Below are 12168 nucleotides of genomic sequence, written 5' to 3' on the forward strand. Positions count from 1 at the left end.
TGGCTTCTTTCCACAAGAGTCTGTTTTGCAGAGATTATGTCCCAGAGTCCCTCACCCAGATTAGGGTGGAATAGGGTTCCTTAGTGGGCAAATTATCTGCAAGCTTTATTTCCTCAGGGCAAAGGGATTGGACTAATACAGTTTGAAGAAACGCTTCCATTCCTGTTTTTGGACTTTCTATGTGTCCCAGTCCTTCTTTACATCAAGTACATGACATGGGTGTGATCTTTCAGACCGTAGATGTGGAGATCTACTGCGTTGTGTGGAGACTGAGTACAGCCTCCTACGCAGGCCTCATTATCCTTGGAGAGCTGTGAGATGTGTGTGGAAGTAAAGGTTTGAAGGTGGAAATAGCATCACATGTATTCTAGGATGGCCAAAACCTTGAAGAGCAGAGCAGCAGCCCTGTTTGGCTTCTGGACTAAAAGGGCAGGTGGCCCTGATGGAGATGGCGGAGGAAGGGCTGGCTTTTAGTTTAGCCACAGCATGGGGAGAAACCTTGGTGTTCTGCTTGTGGTGCCACAGTCAAGTCCTTTTATTGCCCCAAATGAGGCACTTGTCTCTTTAGTTCCTGTAGAAGTACCAGGAGAGTTAACTGACATCTGGTTGTACAATACTGTAAGTTGCATGGAAGCTGTGTTAACGATTGGTGGGGTATCTGGAGGAAGCAGTTTTGGCAATGTGCCTCGTACTAGCACAGGCTATATATGACCAGCCACTGCTCTTGCCCAGTCTTGCTTTGTCAGGAGCAGTGATTTAAGTTTGTCCATCCTTTGCCTTCCTCTTTCAATGCCCCAAGAATACCCAGGTTTCTTACTTGAGAATTTTCATTAACTTCAGCACTAAGTTAAGCATTTTGCTACTTTTCCATTCTGGCAAGCTTGTCAAAATTCCTCAAGGAGCATGCCTGTAAACAGACAAAAATATTGAAAGCTTTTAAATGCATTTATCATGCTAAAACAATTGGCAGTACTTATGCTAGTTTGTAGTGTGCCTGTGAGCACTCTCAAGGAAAATGCTTTGGAGCACAAGGATTTGTAGACAATTGCAGAAAAGAAGCTACATGGTACATTTCAGCCTCTTAATAGGCTTTTCCTCCTTTTAACTGTGGCTGGTAAAGAACGGAAGCATTAGGCAATCCGTTGCTGCAGCCTTCTATCCCTCTTGTCTTCAGAGACTTTTAGAAATTAGGACAGGGCACTGTTTGTCGTCGTCTTTGTTGCCCATTCCCCCTCCTGTCACATCATGCATCTTTTTATTCCAAACTACAGATGTAATGGAAGCAAATAGGGTATTCTCCAGGCTGGAGGTGTCAATATTAAGCTGAGATTTCTCTGCAGCTGCTTCCATGTGGGAGGGAAGGAACCTCTTTGGGGCTATTTTCAAGTATGTTTGTGTGCATAAGAAGCGATCAAGTTCTTGAAGGGTGATACATTTTCCTGCTGTGGATGCGATGCTCACTTGTAGCCTAGCCTTCAGTTTAGCAGCCTCACCCTGGGGGAAGCGGGGGAGCTGCTCTTTATCAAATACTCTCTCTAATCAAAGTAGAAATACAAAATAAACGTTCACCTTCTGCTCCTCCATAGCATTCTGCTTCTCTTAACAGCTGAGAGCTAGCATCCCTCCCCAGTGTCTGCCTCGATGTCAGGAAAATCACAGGCAGAAAAATTCCTGTATCTCCACCCTAGTTAATTTCCTTTCTCCTCTGCCTCGGAAGGTGGCAGCTTGCATCTGGGAGAGTTATGTGTGCAGTTTCTGTACTTCTTTATACCCAGAGGTCAGACTTGCCCACTACCCAAGTAAGTGCTAGGCTGCTACATACACTAGAAGACAGTGTTCCCACTCACTTGGACTTGGATCTGGTGACTTGGTCTTACGTTCCTACTTGTGATTGATGCTCTCCAGATCCTATTCCTAGGGCATCAATTTCATCAAGATTCTCCCATGTTCTGGACATAGCTTATTTGTACAGAAGTCTTCTGATTGCTGTCATTTATAATCATTGCAACTTGAAAGCCCTTTCCTTAAACCCAACAGCTGTGGTTCTTTCCTAAGCATTATTTATTCATCTGTGATGCTTGTGATAAGATGTGCCATGCTAAACATCCCATCCCATGCCCTCCAGAGGGGTAAACATGTTTTAGTCTTGCAGCCATTTCAGATGTGTGATGATTTCCCTGGGAATTATGCCATGGAAAAGGGCAAAGCACACTACTAGAGTGGAAGGATGATTAGAATGTTAGAATAAAAGCTGCACCACAAGGTTCCAATGTGAATGACTGCACAATTGCAGGGTTTTCAGAATTATCTGCAAAATTTTTCTCCACACTTAAGCTAACTCAAGAAGACCTGAAGAGTATCTGGCCAATGTTAGAATTGGGCCCAAAACATGCTTCTTTAGAACTATTTAGGAAAAATGGCACAGCTGGGCTTGTGGCTAAGGGTGAAGGCTAGAGATCTGCAGGTATGTATTCTGTTCCCAGTGCTGATCTAGTTATTTTAACCCTTCTTACCCCAGCATCTCAGCTTTCCTATCTTTGGTGTTGTGAGCATTAAATTAATTGATGTTTGCAAAGCATGTTGAATTCCTTGGAGTGAGACTGCTGGAGAGGGCAACCATATGATGTAGCGCAGCACTTGAAATGCACCTGTCACTGTGATATCCAGCATTAGATAGCTGAATTATTATTCTGCCCGCTCCCTGGGTCTGTCATAGCCACTTATTTTTCTGACAAAATGTTTTTAAAATCCTGTTAGCTTTACAGAGTTTCTCTAGCTATGGGAGAGTGAGCTGGCATCTATTTCTGCTCATGCATCAGCTGAATTGTCAGTTACGTTTTGATTGCAGTCTTTTAACAATGATAAGGTAAGAAGCCTGATTTTCAGATATCTCTTGAAGTGTGCAGTGCTGGCAGCAAAAGAATTCTTCTTTGACTTATAACCTGAGCCAATTTGCTCTGAAATCAGTGACAGCAAGTAAATATGGAACCTTGCTGTGCTGTTAGACATTCATTTTTCACCACCTAACTGCACATTAGTATATTAATTTTAGTATAAAAATAGCAATCCTTAACTAGGTTTCCCCCCTTTTTTCCTCTCTCCCCACTTGAAATCACGCCTAAAATTATGAATTGCTTGCCACAGCCATTGCTTCTCTCAGCATATGCTGAATTTGTGCATCTTTGTGAGGGTCTGTAGCTTTATCTGATGTGAATCCATGTGACAACTGTCACGTCTAGGACACAGCCAGGTCACCAGAACTGGATGGCAAAGATCTGACAGCAGCTGGATCTGAAAGATGTAAGGCGTTTAGACTTCATCTTTGTGTAGGGCCCTCTGTGTTGTTCCATGTTTGATTGCTTGGTGACAGAATACACAGGGCTATCTGCGCAGGCAGGGTAACAGTTCTTGGAAGATCAGTGGCTGCTTAGACTGTGTTTGTATACTCAGCTCAGACTTTGGCCTGAACTGTCCTGACTGTTTTGAAGACAGGAGGTCATTGGTCTCAGCTGCCTGGAAATAGCGCTATTTTGGCTCTCCAGGATAAAAAAAGGATTTGAAGTGACTGGGGAAGAAAAGTAGCGACCACATGAATATATACGGAGAGGCCTCTAGAAAGTATCAAGTTGACTGTCCCGAGGTTCAGAAACCTTCAGTTTTTTTCTCCCTGGCAAATGCAGTGCAATCTTACCAGACTTTCTCACTGCATTGTGACACTGTGACCTGCCCAGTGTTTGATCTGGATGGAGATTCAAGTAACATCTCTCCACTGGACTTACACCACCCAGCTCCTTTCACAGGAACTTTTAACAGCAGCTAGAGTGCTCTTTGATCACCACCTCAGGTGCTGGCCCCAACTGGACACAAAAGGCTCCACGTCCCAGAGTTAGTCCCTTCAAACATCCAGTCTTGCCTTTTGAGCCAAACATTTTCCAAATAGCTGCTTCCTTCATCAGTGATTTAGCTAGGAAACCATGAAGCAGGCAGGAAGTGTGCCCACCTCAATTAGAAGCAACAGGAGTTGATGTATGAATATTTAACATGGGAAAAGTAATTAGATGAAAATACTAATTTAGCAACATTCTAACTACCAGAAGAGAAATGGTAACCTCCAATTGTGCAATCATTTGGTACAGCTTTTCTGTTCTGCCTGTGAGTCTCTTTCCCTGTGATCGCAAAATTACAAAACCCTGGAGTGTCCTTTTATGTGATTAAAATAGTAATAACAACAACAATAATACTAATAATAATAATAATTGCTCTCTGAATTTGTATGCTAAATTATTCCTGCTGCCTGTTGCACATGACATTAGATGGTTGGCTCCATGGGCTCTTTAAAGAGAAAAATATATTGTAATGAAGATGTTGCTGGAACACTGTTGCTCCCTGGCATCATCATCTTTTTTTTATGTATAATGCTACCCAGTTTAATATTATTTTCAGGAAGGGCATTTTGAGTTGATGTTGGCTTTTGCTGTCACGGAAATCTGTAGCAACAAACTTATTTCCTGTCAGCAGGAAGCAGTGAATCAGGATATCCTCCAAATATCAAACTCGTTGGAGATTGGTTGCGTGATTCATGTTAGAGCTGACATTTATCCCTGTTATGGGGTTTTTTTCCCCTGCTTTCCACCTGCCAAAGATCATTCCTTCCAGACACCAAGGTTGTCATTAATACTGCAGGAGATCTGTTCCCACTCTGCTTTCACCTTGGGTCATGCTGAGAATGGTGGCTTCCTTTAAATGTGCTGTTTCAAGCATTAGCTCAAACATCAGGGCTCCACTGAACCCTAAACCTCACACAGAGAGATTTAAGCTTATTACAGTGGCTCAGCTGACAGGTGAGTAACTTGTCAGCTTGAAATACTCATTTAAAAAGTTTAAACAGAAAAAAAACTATTAGTGTCTCATATAGTGGCCTAGGGCCTTCTTCAAACACCTTTGCTATCAAAGCCCTTATTCTGGGCCTGAGCTAGACCTGATCAGCTCCACTGTGGCAGGAATTCTTGAAAAAAATTTATTTGAACCGAATAGATTAATCTCCCCTCAGCTGAGATTTACATCTTGCAAAACAAAAAGCAAACTCAGAAAATTCAGTGGAGAACAGCCTTGGCCTAAGATGCAAAGCACAGATGCACGTTCCAGTGTCTCTCTGCGTTCAGCCTTTTAGATAGGACAGCTGCAAAGATTGGACAGCAAGGGTTTGGTCTGAGCCTGTCTTTAGCAGGAAACCGGGCAAACTTCACATTATCTCAGTGTAAAAGCATTAATCATCCCAGGCTTCCTCATGAGTTTCATGAACTTTCCATTGACCCTGAACAGTTTTGAGTTTAATGAGGCCTAAAAGTAGGAGAGTGTCTTGGGATTTGTCAGAACTGCTTTGCACAGCAAAATGGAGGAGAAGGAAACAAAAAAAAATTAGAAAAACAGCCATTAAAGTAGCAAATGAAAGCAGAAAAAGAAAGAAAATTTTGTTGAGATGTTGTGACTAGAGAGCGTTCTTTGAGACCTGTTTTCAAGATGCTGAGGAGTGGAACATACAGCGGTGTGGAGGAAGCAAGCCACGCATGAGCAGCCCCGTTACCATGTAGACAGGGGAACAATCCAGGCTATAACTATTTTTTTTCCCTTTTTTCAGACTCTGGGGACTGTATTTCAAAATACAGTGAACTAGTCTTTAAGCTTTTTTCTTCTTTTTTTATTTTTTTTTTTTTAATGACCCCGTTATGGATGTTGTTTGTGCCTCATTCCGGACACTAATTATGCGGAAATAATTGTCTAATCTTCAGAGATATTGAGCGTGTGATTAAAAGGCATCCAACTGAGAGTGGGTGTAGTTGGACTGCTCACCGATTCTTCTCTGGATTACGGAGGCGTTGTGGCAACTCCACAGCAAAAGCTGAGTTGGAGGTTTGGCACTTCCAACTGGCTTGAACTAACATCCAGCATCCACTCCAAGAATCTTAATGGCACCCCTCTGTGTTGACTTGATAACAACACAGAATATACAGAGTTGAATACCAACCTTGAAGCTCCTGACTACACAAATACCTCTGCTTTGGTCAGAATTATATCTTCTAGAAATGCTGAGGGCCGTTTGTCTTCTAGCCACCATTTGCAGTCAGATGCTTTATGTTATTGCTGCTGCAACCACAAACCCACCTGCAGACATGCACTACCAGAAACAATGTAAAAAGGCAGAGCAAGTTAAGAAGATTTTAAAAATGTACTTTTAGCTATGCCTTTTTATGTTGGAAGTATCTTGAGACTTCTGGTTTTCCTATCTTTATCCCTCTGTATTTAGCTTTTCCTTGTTTATTCAGAGGAGATGGGTAGCTATAAACTGTGTAGCAAAAAGCCCACTTATCTTCTTTGTTTTTAATTCACTCCTTTTCCACTCTTGAAACTTCTGAAGAGATTAGGCAGGTTCAGAACTGGCTTTGCTGTGTTAGATTTCACATTTAGAACTTAACTGCATTATCATATCTCTTCTTGTGCTACTGCTGAAGTTTCTTGCCACCTTCATTATGTATCTCATTGGATATTCATCTGGATTAGTGTTAGATTTTGACATTTTTCTATTCACCTTCAGGAGATTGCATTTCAAATGGCTCCTGCTACAGAATTTCCTTTTCTATAATTTCTCCAGGTACTTGTTTCCGATTTTTTTTTTTTTCATCTCTGCTGCCTTTTGGGACGAGAGAAGTCTCTTATCTCACTTAATCAGTAGGTTTAACATCATCCCATAGGACGTCAACTTTCAGATTTGTCACTGGTTTCAAGGTTGGATCTGTGTGTTCAGAATATTGTGGTAGGCATTTGTCATTTGAAGACCTTTATACTTTTAAAAAATACTCTCTTTTAGCCTCTCAGGATTGTTCTTGTCTCTAGAGAGAATTTTTTGGAAGTTCAAGAAAATCCCTTAGCCTTTGCTTGAGGCATCAGTGTGAAAAATGGGGAGGATTTTTTTGGACTTAGTAAAATTGTTCATCCTTCTTCTGATGTTTTATTCTCAAAAAATCTACTGCACCCTAACACACTTTGTATGCAGCTCCCAAAAGAAAAAAGGAGAAAAAACTCAGTGCAGGAAAATGAAGGTGTTTCAAGAGAAAGTTCTAAAGACAGAGGTTGTTTCCATACCAATTTCAATATACCCATAATATCCTTGCTCTGATACAAACATGCAATTAAGAACACCTAAGTTACGCCTATTTCTCGCCACAGTGCTTCTATCTGAATACACGATTACATAGGGATATCATTTCTTCACAGAGCTGGAGGATGGGAAAGCACAAATTATGCAAATACTAAAGTATAGTGTGGTCCAAGATGACAGCATTCGTTGTGATGGTCTTCGCAGCAGCCTTGATTTTTCTGTCTCTCATCCTCATCTTAATTTTCAAACTCAAATCTGTGCTGTGTTCTGCAAGCAAGAGCAGATAATTCAGAAACAAAGAAACTGAGGATCAAGTTTTTCCCATACGTGAGAGCAGAGAGCTTTCATTGACTTCACCGAGGCCTTCTTCAGGCATCTGGAAGTGGAAGTCGCCTTCAGGCATTAAAATTAACACCTTTTAACTAGGCTAGAACATTCCTTCTCTCTTGGCAGGCTGCATCCTGGTTGCTGTGGGAACCAGCATTTTTAATTTCCTGACTTCTGTGTACATCCAAAATTGTAACTGTGATGTACTCTGTCACTAAGGTAGCTTTGGGGGTTTGCAGGGAATCGAGCCATCAGACAGCATTTTACGTAGCACTTCCTTTCCTCAGAATCACTTTGGTGCATCTCCAAGGGGCAACTTCATGGGGCTTTTTGGAGACCTGCAATTCTCATTCACCTTAGTGAGTAATCAGAATAAAAAAGGAACAGTGAGAAGTCATTTAGTCCTTCCCTTCTTAAGCCATCCCTAAGCTACCCCATGTTGGAAAGTCATCGCAGGCATTCTGCTTCAGTGCTTTACAGTTTTAAAGCTTGTACTGGTGTCTGACCTCACTCTCCTGTGGAAAGTTAAGCTGTGACTTCTTGGCCTCTCCCTGTGGATGTGGAGAATGGTTTACCATCTTACTCTTTGCAGCATCTCTTTGTGTCTTTGCAAAATGTTGCCAAGTTCCCTTCAGTCTTCTCCCCTCAAGGCTGAGCAACCCCAGACCTTTCCAGCTTTAATTGTAGGTCACATGCTATGGCCGCCTTCTCAGTGCTGTTGCTCCCCTCTGAAGTCTCCAGATGAGCCAAATGTTTCTTGAAGTGAACTCTCTGTCCTGGCTGAAGCGTTGCCAGTGCAGAGTGGAGTGCAAGAGCCCTTTCATGTCTTGGAGGTGACACACACTATTTACCCATCCTGGGGTGGGGGTTTGCTCCTTTTTGCAACATTACAACATTGTTGATTTGAGCTGAATTTGTGATCTGCTGTAGCCTCGGTATCATTTTCTGCAGAGTGCTGTCTAACCATTTATTCCTTATGCTTCGTGGTTCGTTGTTCTTCCCTCAGGGTGAAATACATTGTGTGTCCTTATTGAATTGCATCCTGGTTATTTCAGACTATTTTCCGAATTTGCTAAGATTATTTTGATATCTAATCCTGTCAAGCAACGTACTGGAGAGCATTTGGAGTCTTTCAGCCAGGGTCTTGTTGGTGTGACTTTTAACAATACAGGAGAGAAAAGGAAGAATATGGACAGATGGTTCCAAGTGATGGAGTTACCATGGCTTAATGTGTTCCTGCTCATCAGCTGAGACATGGTAATGGACCATTTGCATTCTCCTGACCCACTGCATTCACAAATAAAACGTATTTAGATTCTTTCATTGTTGATTATTAGGCATCTTAGCTCAGCTCATGAGCAGTAACTTGAGTGCTTAGCAGTATCTGGATTGATAGCAGGTGTCCAGGCCCAGCTCCTCCATTCTGTTGCATACCAAACAGCATAATTAATCCCATTAACTTTATTTTGAGGCAAAGGGTAGTTTCATTCCTGTATCTCTGAATTCTGCTCTCAAACCTGGGCTTGTGTTAAGGACCAGATCATTTCTGTGAACACGCTATGGGAGGTGATGTTTGCTTGTCTGGACTATAGATAAAACCACGTCAGGGATGAGCAGTTTTATAACCCAAAGTAGAATGCACTGTCTGTTCTGCAAAGCCCCTTCAGAGCGTATCTTATCTGCTGAGGGAAAAATGCCACCTAGAGTTACAAGCTGCATCTCTCTCCTGTGCTGTCATAACACATCTGCCACAGCCACTTTTGGGGAAGTGTGTTTGGAAGATAGAAGGGCACCTTCTTCCTGATTATTATAATGAAGCATCTCTCCTTTGAATTCTAAGATGAATTAGCAGTCTCTGCTCATTAAATGTTACCTGTGTCTCTCGGAGTCCATGGATAATAGTTGCCAGTAGGATGTGTGTGTTTGTTTTAATAGGCCTGTTGGGACCCCTCACATGAAATGATGCAAGTCCTCAAGGAGGTATGTGAAGAAGCAATAAATAGTATATAATCAGATTACCTTTAACCAGTCTAAAATTAATTTCAAACATCTAGAAGAGGAGAGACCAGCAGTATTTTGCCCCACCAGTATTGCTGCTGTTGTCTTCTGCTTAACCTTCTTGAACTGTTCCTCCCAGAATTACTCCTTGCTTGTCAAATTACCTGTCTTTGCCAGAAGTAATTACCTCTGCTTCACTGACATCTGAGCCCTGTTGCCCAAACAAAGGAGAAAACCTCTTTCCCGAAGGAGCATTTGAATGATTATTGCTTTCAATTTTCTGCTGAGCTCTCCATAGCCGACATAGTCTGCCTGCAATAGAATCTGTGTGTCATGGGAAACGGATTGGATACATGTGCAGTGTGGATTTGCAGTATCTCTCCTGTATCAAGGATTGTGTTCCTGAGGCTCAGTCAAACGGCTTCCTCCTCTATGACACTTTCAAATAGAAACAGTTTGATTTGAGCTCCAGGAGGTTTGGAGTCATGCAGTGACGGGACAGTGCCTGTTGTTGGAGGATCGCTAAATGATGAAAGATGGTTGAATAAACTGGGGAAAAGAGGATTAAACTGGGGAGCTGCTGCCAAGTATTAAATACTTAAGAATCAGTTGGCAATAGGTGCTTATCATATATCTTTTCTTCCCTTCCACTGAAGGAAGTAACTATCTGAAGGGCTGTTACTGTGACAAGCAATTCATTTTTATGCTTAACACCTTTCTTTTCTTTTTTTTCCAGTGCATAATAAGAATATTGCTAACCTGTTCCCACCAGCCTGATCTCCTCCAAACACAGTCTACTTTGCCACATTCCTAAATGAGCATGAGCTCTCTTTTTCTCTCTCTCACCCATCACTTGTTCAGGGGAGAGCTGCCACTGCTAGTTCAGTTTGAATGATAGGCTTAATTCTTCAGGGGAAATTGATATTTGAAAAACATGAGTGGTTTGTAATCCAAAAAAGCTATTTCTTCCCCAGCTGGAACACATTCTGTATTAAATTTGATCATAGCAGCCTAAAAGCCAACACTTCAAGATGCTTCTCTGTGGTGCCAGATTTACCTAGAAACTGTGCAGCACATATGCTAACACCCATTGTGTAGTGCAGGTGGAACTGTGATTCATTATCACTTGCCGTGAACTCGGAAGATCGCTCCTGTTGACAATGAAAAACAGACTGAGCTATCTTGTGGGCCAGATGTTTGGGCCATCTTCTTAATGCCAGTCTTCAAAATTCCTTGCCTTTAGGTGGGCAGTGGGTCATCCTTATTTGGCAGATGGCTCTTTCAAGGTGGTGTTCTCTTTTAGACTCTTTGCACAGTCTAATGTACCATAGGCTTTGCTTCTTCCAAGCCACATGCTCCAGGATTAGTTGCTCTCTTGTTTCTAAGCATCTTTTCAGGGAATGATCAGCACTTTGACCTTTCCTTAGTTGGGGCAAGTGTGACATTATCCACCCTACAGTGTACAGGACTAGGTTTTGAGTTGATTTAGGTAATCTCGGCATTGTCTTGAGTGATGCCCTGCATCTAGTAAAATGCATAGGTTTCTGATGAATCCACTAAGTATTCCTTCCAGAACTGCAAGAAAATTAGCATCTCCAAGATTAGATAATTGATAGCTGAAGAGATTAGTAGCCAGTTGGTAGCCTACAAAGCAGGGTCATCATTCTGTCAGCTTCCAGAGCTAAATCTATCAGGAATCACGAAGTAGAAGAGACGAGGTGTGACACGTCAACATAAACTGAAATCAAGGGTGGTTTGTATCTTGGGGTGATGGAGGCTGGTTTGTTGGGATCTGCGGGGGCTTGGCACAGTATCCCCGCCATGTGTGTTGCCCCTGCTGCAGGGAAGGACAAGCACCAGGGAGAGGCAGAATCTGAAGCGAGCCAGAACTAGTGCAGTTAGTGAGCTGGAAGCCACGGCAGTGCCCCGCATGTTGCCCCAAGACCTCCATCGATGGCTGCTCACAGCTGAGGTTGGAAGGGGAGCAGAGGACAGAGCTGCCCACGGAAACTGCCTGTGAGCTGCTGGAAGCCACGGGCTCTGTAAGGTGGGTTCTGCTCTTCTGCGTAGTCACCCCCTGCTCTGTACATCAGGGGAGTATGTGTGGGGTGGAGAGTATTTGGGGTGTGACTTTTGACCAATATCTGGAGAGGAGAATGAGGAAGATTAATAAGAAGACGACAGGAAAATAACCTTGGATATGAAGTGTTTTCTGATGAAGTCCCTGAAGTGTAGGTGCAGTGGTTTATTTGGAAAGCAAAGAAAAATGAGGTTGCTCAAAAGTTAATGGACTTTTTTTTTTCCAGTCTGCAGGAGAATGTGCTGATAAAAAAAGAAATAGATCTTTTCTAATTCTTGGACTACTTTTTTGTCGCCTTTATCTCTCTCTGCTGCTACCTTGTTGTTCAGATGTAATTTGTTTAGTTTACGTTAAATAAAGGGAATGAAGTTACTCTGTGTTACAGCTATCAGGTTCACAGACAAAGACCTCAATAAATAAGGCACAGTGGCAAGGCTGTAACTCAAGTCTGGTGGTGTTGGCTTTGCAGGCTTCATCTGCAGAATGTAGGTACCATTCATAGGCAGCTGAAGGACCAGGTTGTAATGATACAATTGTGAAGACTTAACTGAGAAATTTTCTTTCTTCCTGAAAAGGCCTGTAACCTGTTTCCTAGTTTCATTTGGAT

At 42.3% G+C, this 12168-nt stretch overlaps 1 protein-coding gene across 1 annotated transcript in view; it reads left to right on the plus strand.

The window, feature by feature from the left end:
* Positions 1-12168, plus strand: part of MAN1C1 (mannosidase alpha class 1C member 1) — a 68582-nt gene that overhangs the window by 23819 nt on the left and 32595 nt on the right. The gene's annotated exons all lie outside the window — the stretch shown is intronic.

The sequence above is a fragment of the Aquila chrysaetos genome, chromosome 16, assembly GCF_900496995.4.
Source record: "Aquila chrysaetos chrysaetos chromosome 16, bAquChr1.4, whole genome shotgun sequence".
Lineage (NCBI taxonomy): Eukaryota > Metazoa > Chordata > Aves > Accipitriformes > Accipitridae > Aquila > Aquila chrysaetos.